The sequence below is a fragment of the Oryctolagus cuniculus genome, chromosome 12, assembly GCF_964237555.1.
Source record: "Oryctolagus cuniculus chromosome 12, mOryCun1.1, whole genome shotgun sequence".
In the NCBI taxonomy this organism is placed as follows: domain Eukaryota; kingdom Metazoa; phylum Chordata; class Mammalia; order Lagomorpha; family Leporidae; genus Oryctolagus; species Oryctolagus cuniculus.
In genome coordinates, this window is record NC_091443.1 from 77,498,961 (window position 1) to 77,506,808 (window position 7,848).

General features: G+C 40.8%; 1 pseudogene; it reads right to left on the reverse strand.

The window, feature by feature from the left end:
* Positions 1 to 7,087: 7,087 nt before the first annotated feature.
* Positions 7,088 to 7,641, reverse strand: LOC100351844 (small ribosomal subunit protein uS9-like; annotated as a pseudogene).
* Between the last annotated feature and the right edge of the window lie 207 nt (positions 7,642 to 7,848).

Genomic DNA, 7,848 nt, shown 5'->3' on the forward strand with positions numbered 1-7,848 from the left:
CAGGAGCTTCTTCCAGGTCTCCCACACAAGTGCAGGGGCCCAAGGACTCAGGCCACCTTTCACTGGCTTCCTAGGCCACGGCAGAGAGCTGCATCAGAAGCAGAGCAGCCAGGAATTGAACCCACGTCCCTAGGGAATGTAGGCACTGCAGGTGGCGGGTTTCCCTGCTATGCCACAGCACCAGGCCCTTCTTCATACATCCAATGAAGGCGCTATCCATCCACTTTGGGGCCTACCACAGTGCCTTCTACATAACAGCTTCCAGGATTTTGAAGAATTAGTGAATGAAAGCTTTATTAGGGAATCCAAACAATATCTTGCTTTCTTCATCTCACTTTGTAAATTGTTTCTCTATAGAGATATATAAGCCTGAATGTCTCAAGTTTTCTGCAATTAAACTAGAATATATTTGACTAGTTCTTATCTTTGTTCTAAAAACCATGAGAATAACATCAGCAACAAAAATCAAAGGTACAAGCAGACCTGGCTGTCACGTTTCAATGCTTCTGGTGTTACAAGGTTCATAGAAATATAACCAGAAAAACAAAAAAATATTTAATGAGACACTAAGTGATTTTTCACAATATGAGTGCAAGGGTGGAGAGTCAGGTCTCGGATTCTAGAACAGATTCATAGTTTCCATTGCCCTCTTCTTAATCATACACCTACCTCCTTTGCAAGATGATTCTAACAATGCCCAGAATGAGCTTCTTGGCTTACAATTTTCCAGTGATATTTAGGAGTGAGGCTGCCTGAAGAAACCAAAGTGCCACTTAATGGGCAGTAACTGTTGTCTCCCTGAAATAATCATAATCATGCAGTTTGTATTTTTATTAGAATGCATTATTTATTACCTTATTAATGCTTTCTTCGATTCCAAATGGCTCCAAATTGCCTACATCAATAAATCAATAAATTATGTCTATACTTCAGAATTTCTCCTTGGGTGTTTATTAATGGAAAGTCATTTGCTAAGGAGCCAAGAAATTAGAAATTCAACCTGTCTTAGAAGACTAAATTGCTTTTCTAAAGCTTTGAGAAAATCTTTCTTTCTAAGAGTTTTTTCAGGTCCATGTTTCTGTGATTAGACAGATGACTGACAGGTAGATAAGATACTTAAAATATAGATATAGGACACAAATGCACACAAACACATTTTTGTAAATCACAAATTTTTGTAAATCACTAATATTTGTTAAATTGCATGTCAACAGTCAAAATATGAATAACAGTGTTTACTTGAAGTATTTTAATTTCTGTAATAATCTCAATATTTTACAAGTATATACCAAATGATTTTTATGCCACTCACATCATCTAACCAAGAAAATTTCCACAAATCTTCAAGAGTCAGCTCAGTACTTCCCCATATGTGAACCCTCCTTTTGATCTAAAAAACAGAGGGGCTCACTGCCTTTTATTCTATCCTACCCTTTATACATACCTCTACTACTGCAACTCTGTCTTACGGTTATTTGTTCAGGTAGCTTCCCACCTCCAACTGGTCCAGGTAAGCACTTTCTTATTTGTCTCTGCACTGACATAATGCAGAATCTGACATTAACTAAGAGATTTGGAAATATAATGACTGAATAAACCATAAAGTGTCTCATGTATAAGTTCAATTCATGTGGCAGAAAACTCAAAATAGTGATTTAAACAAGTTCAATGTATTTTTATCCCTTTGACCCAATTCCAGAGTTAGACATTCTAGTGGCAATATGACCAGTCTACAGTCATCGTCCACAAGACCCAACCTTTCCATATTGTCAGCTACACCAGCTCTGCAATGCACCTTGTGTTTTCATGGTTTAAAACAGAAGCCACGGCCCTGACAGCACTTCAATACTCTGTCACATTCTAATATGACAGAAAATGAGAATGAGGGGCATATTCCTCTTACAATAGTGTCTTGGGAGTACTTACTACTCATTGCTTTAACTTACTAGTTAGAACTTAGCCACAAAACCATACGTCCTGAGGTGTTTGTCAGTGGCAAGGGGTAATAAGGTAATGAGCCATATCCAATCTGGATTGTATCACCAAAGAAAAATTGGCAGGTTCATATGAGGAGCACTCAGCAGTAAAAGGTAATCAGACATCAGTTCAATCAGTTTTCTTCCTATTACTTTAGGGCAGTAAGAAGAGTTTATGCCAGGAGGCCTTTAAGATCTTTTGCAATTCTTTCCTATTTGTTCACTAATGTGAAAAAAAAATAGCATAGCTGCAAAGGATAAAAAGAACAATCACAATGCATATAGGCGAGAATTTTGTAGTTATTGTAGTCCCCACATCTGTATTTGGAAGGATTTTTATCATTAAAATGAAAAGAAAACATGGAAAAGAGTGGGGTAAAGTTAGTATCTGAAAAGAAGAAAATTAAAAAGACTCTAAAGACAGTATTTTTAATGCTAATGACATAGCTCAGCCTATGTCATGATTAATGCTGTCAGTGGCTTCGTTATCTCTATCAAAGTCCCTCAGATTCCCAAATGGAAACAATGTATTATTTGGTACAGCTACTGAGGTTGTTTCAATCCTGTACTAGGCATATTAGTATCCTTACCTACCAATAATACACTACAAATAATCTACTTTGGAAACAAAATGCCCCTAAACCTTCCTACAACCCCCTCCCCACTGCCACCAGACTTGAAGGTCAAAGTGCTCTCCCCTTGAAATCTTGGAAGCACCAAGGTCTTTTGAGCAGTAGGAAACACAGGTACTACCAAAAGTCAAGACGTTTCAGAACAAAAAGAATTTTTATGGTTGGCATACACTAAAGAAGGTAATTTTTAGATAACACTCATTGTTAGCCATTTATAAGCTGTTGCCAAACCAGCATGAAAAAGGGCTCTTCATTACTCCAAAACAAAAAATATTCTCAGAACATCAACTGTAGTTGTCTCTGTATGTTGCAAAAAGCAATCAGCAAGAGGAATGTAACAGTATATGTGTTGGGCTAATATTCCATTTCTAATATTGCAATATTCTATAAGTGAACTTGGGTGAGACTCTGCTACTTTGTCTTGGTTTATCTACTTGTCTGATCTTCATTTCAAAGCAATCCCATCATATTGTAAGGTTCCATGACATGAACACCCATCAGAAAATTTTCAGCTGCTTCATAAAGAATGTTTCATTCTTCTGTCCTGCTAATTCTTGGGAATTCAGAATTGTGTCATTTTCCATAAATCAGGTTGTAATATAAAAATTCTATTAATGATAAGCAGTTTTCCAAGATGGTGCTCAGACTGTAAGAGATCCATTCCTTGGCCGGCGCCACGGCTCACTAGGCTAATCCTCCACCTTGCGGCGCTGGCACACCGGGTTCTAGTCCTGGTCGGGGCACCGGATTCTGTCCCGGTTGCCCCTCTTCCAGGCCAGCTCTCTGCTGTGGCCAGGGAGTGCAGTGGAGGATGGCCCAAGTGCTTGGGCCCTGCACCTCATGGGAGACCAGGAGAAGTACCTGGCTCCTGCTATCGGATCAGCGCGGTGTGCCGGCCACAGCGCGCCGGCCGCAGCGGCCATTGGAGGGTGAACCAACGGCAAAAGGAAGACCTTTCTCTCTGTCTCTCTCTCTCTCACTGTCCACTCTGCCTGTCCAAAAAAAAAAAAAAAAAAAAAAAAAAAAAAAAAAAAGAGAGAGAGAGAGAGAGAGAGAGAGAGAAATCCATTCCTTAAGTGCAATTGACCACTTGCAAGTAACTCTATGAACTAATTAGTTCTAAAGTTATGCCTCTGACAACTGCCAAGCATTAACCCTGGCAGGCCCTCAAAATAAAAGAGAGCTCAGAAATTGACCCATTCCACATCTCAGAAATGATCTGTGCCTGAAATTAGGGGAAAATTACGCGAAGGACTTAGTTGCCTCATATGTGCTTTGACAGCCTATAAATAATAAAAAAAAAAAAATTGAGACAGGAGTAAGTATTTGGCATAACAATTAAGATGCCCACCATCCATGTCAGAGTACCCGGGTTTGATTCCTGGCTCAAGATCCCTGTCACTGCAGACCCTGGGAGGCAGCAGAGATGGCTCAAGTAATTGGGTCCCGGCTACCCATGTAGAAGGTTTAGAATGAGTTCCGAGCTCCAGCCTAGCTCAGCCACAGCTGCTGTAAGTTTTTGAGGAGTGAATCAGCACATGGAAGTGTTCTTGCTGTCTATCTCTGTCTTACTCTCTGCTTTTCAAATTTTAAATTTTTTTAAATGACAACGGTTTTGATTTTGAGTCCATGTGAATTAAATGAAAAGCAAACAGTTTCTGTTTAATAAATGCCAATGACAATGATATCTGTTGTCCCTGCTGCATCTAGGGTAATGCCACCAGGACTGTCTGCTGGTACATGGGTGACAAGTACCTCACTCCACCCTTATCCAGTATGCTTTCTTTCCTAGTTCCAGAAAAATTCAGTGACTACAACTGCTATTACCTCTCCCCCACCAGAAGTCTCCTAGGGATGTTCAGTTCAGATTTACATTATCTTCCCAGTAGGAAAAAAATCTATTTGAAAAAATTAAAGTAGTCCTGAGGTAGTCATAGTCAGTACATTTTAAAACAGCAAAATCTGTACTGGACCAAGTTAAACAAGTAAAGAAGATTTATTCCAAAGCATTGCAGAATGCAATCACCTCAACCCCACTGGCACAAATGACGGGAGATCTCAGAAAGGAGAGTAAGGGGAGTGCAGGACGTTTCTGGTTGCTGCTTGGCTTTATCCAAAGAAGTAGTGCATAGTCTCACCTTCAGGAAAGGAGATAGCTTTGCAACTTGGATCACGGCACCTGCTGTGGCTAACAAGGCTCCACCCTTCCACTGAGACCAGAAGACTGGGTCTCTGTTTTCCTGGAAGATTACATTTACAAAGGATGGCACCTAGGTCCTTGAGAAACATATCCTGAGCTGTAAAAACTGCAAGAGACCTTACATCTCATAGGGACAGAGAAGGGATTCACAGTTACAATGTTTCTAAAGTAAATGCTCTAAGAAAAAAGGAGACCAGGCAGCTACAGTCAGGAAAAGCCTGTCTAAAGTCTGGTCAGGCTGAAGGAGGAACATTAAGACTATCTTGGTCAAGAATTACAAATGAAATTGATAAATATCTATTCATTGTGGAAGATTTAAAAACTTTGGATTTAAAACTTTCCAGTTGGAAAGGCAAACAAACTTGAGGAAGAAAAAAAAAAGCACCCATGCAATTCAGTCAGCCTTATAATGTAACTGTCATCAATAACCAGGAAATATGCATTTTATAAGCACATACTTGTATAGCATATTTATAAATACTGATCATGCACTAACCATGAAGCAATTTTAAAGAGTCAGTACTATACAGAGTGTTTTCCAATCACAAATCAATTATATTAGAAACCTAATACACTTTATTATCACTTCATAACAATATTAAAAGGGTCCATTATTTGCCAAGCCTCTTCCTATGGAAAAAGGAATTAGAAATCTCAGCATCACCACTGGGATATCTAAGGTGTGACTGAATGGATGGGGGTCCAGTAACCAAGATCCTATCCTCATTTAACAGGCATTATTTCAGTTCTACAGTTTTCTAGTATCTGACATTCAGACTGCTTCCACTATGAATCATCACTGCAGCTTTTTTCTGCAGGCTGAACCCTTGAATTTTAGCTAGTACCTTTCCAACACTGAACAACCAACAAGTTGATTCTTAATGAAAGCATCCATTCCCCACTTCCTACCAGCTCACAGTCAGATGGAAGTCGAATGGTTCCCCATGTGGAATGAAACCAATCCCAGTCCCTAATTTTCCCACAAGTATCTGACATAAAAAGTGACTGAATCTTGCTTCAACCAGTAGCACATATGAGATGCTGGCGCCACAGGGAGAGAATTAACCAAGTGAGCCATGGCATCAGCCTTGACATTTTATCATTTTTTACATTATGCCACATTCACTTCAAATGTAGACATTATATGTGTACATGTATATAATTTTTTCTTGAAAACAGGGATAATAATATCACTTACTGAGGGATTCATGACAATGATATAATGTGGGAAGAGAATATTGTCATTTATACAGTTTGATTTAAAATGAAGCAATATTTGTTTTATTATTTATTTATTTACTTATTTATTTGAAAGGCATAGTTACAGAGAAAGAAGGCTAGACAGAGAGTGAGGTCTTCCAACTATTGGTTCACTCCCCAGATGGCCGCAATAGCCAGGGCTGGTTCAGGCAAAAACAAGGATCCAGGAGCTCCTTCTGGGTCTCCCCCATAGGTAGCACCTGAGCAATCTTCCTGCACTTTTCCCAGGCCATTAACAGACAGCTGGGTCAGAAGTGGAGCAGCCAGGATATAAACTGGCACCCATATAGGATGCGGGCATTGCAGGCAGCAGCTTTACCCACTAAGCTATAATGCTGGCCCCTCAGTGGAGTAATATTTGTAATTAAATATCTAATGATATGACATGACACTTTGTATATTAACTTCCACAAGTAAGAGAAAATATATGATGTCTGTCTTTCAAAATAAGCATGATCTTAGGGCAGGTGTTTGATCTAGTGATTAAGCCACCGGTTGGAATACCCACTTCCCATCCCAGAGTGCCTAGGTTCAAGACTGTTCCACTCCCAACTCTAGCTTTCTGTAGTGTGCACTCTGAGAAGCAGCAGGTAATGACTTAAGTAATTGAGTCCCTGCGGCCTAAATGGGATACTGGAATTGAGTCCCAGCTTCTAGCTTCAGCTTTACCCAGCCCTAGTTGTTGTGGGCATTTGGGGAGGAGCCAGGATAGTGTGTTCTCTCTCTTCTCTCTCCTTTCTTCCCTCTCCCTCTCCCTCTCTCTCTCTTCTCCCCTCTCACATACACACATCTTCTCTATCTCAAATAAATACACTAAAAATATAATGATTTCACCCCACACGGTAGTCATTGTGCAGCCCATTATGCTTATTGGAATAAGCCAATCACAAAAAGATAAATATCATATGTTTAATTAATATAGGATACAAAAATGTATAAGAATGAAACTAAAATCTTATGATTATTGTTTATAGCCCCTGTCTATGCTCCTGTGGAACAGCAGTCTTTCTACTTTTCCTTTTTTTTTTCTTAGAAATTTAAAATCCCACAGCCACTGTTTATTATGGAGCCGACCCCTGATCGGGGTGATGGGCCTATCGGTAGGATTTCTGGTAGCGAGCACGGGCACCGGGCCCCCCAAACTTCTTGGACTCGCAGCGGCGGGGGTCAGCGACCAGCAGGGTGCGGTCATACTGCATGAGGATGTCTTTGATCTCCTTCTTGGACGCCTCATCCACATACTTCTGGTAATAGGCCACCAGGGCTTTGGAGATGGACTGGCAGATCGCGTAAATCTGAGCCACGTGACCGCCACCCTTCACTCGGAGCCGGATGTCCACGCCAGCAAAGCGCTCCTTGGCAAGGAGCAGAACAGGCTCCAGCAGCTTGTACTGCAGCGTGCGTGGCTCAATCATCTCCAGCGGCCTCCCGTTCACCTTGATCAGCCCGTTGCCCCGTTTGCAGTGGGCCACGGCGGTGGCTGTCTTCTTCCCATCCGAAGACCTGAACGGACTGTAGCGGGCCCTTGGACGCCATGGCTGCGGCCGAACTATGGCGATCCTCACCGCGAGGCGCTACAGGGCCAAACACCAGGAGAAAGAGAGCTACTTTTACTTGTTGAACAGTATGGTTAGTGGTGCATTAATCCTATTATAATAGAGTAAACTGAAAGTATATTATTGCAAACATTAAAGGAAAAAAAGAAAGGAGAGGTATTGAAGGAGGGAGGGATCAGGCAAAGGAAGTATGATTGTCTTCTAAGAATTGTAAATATGATATA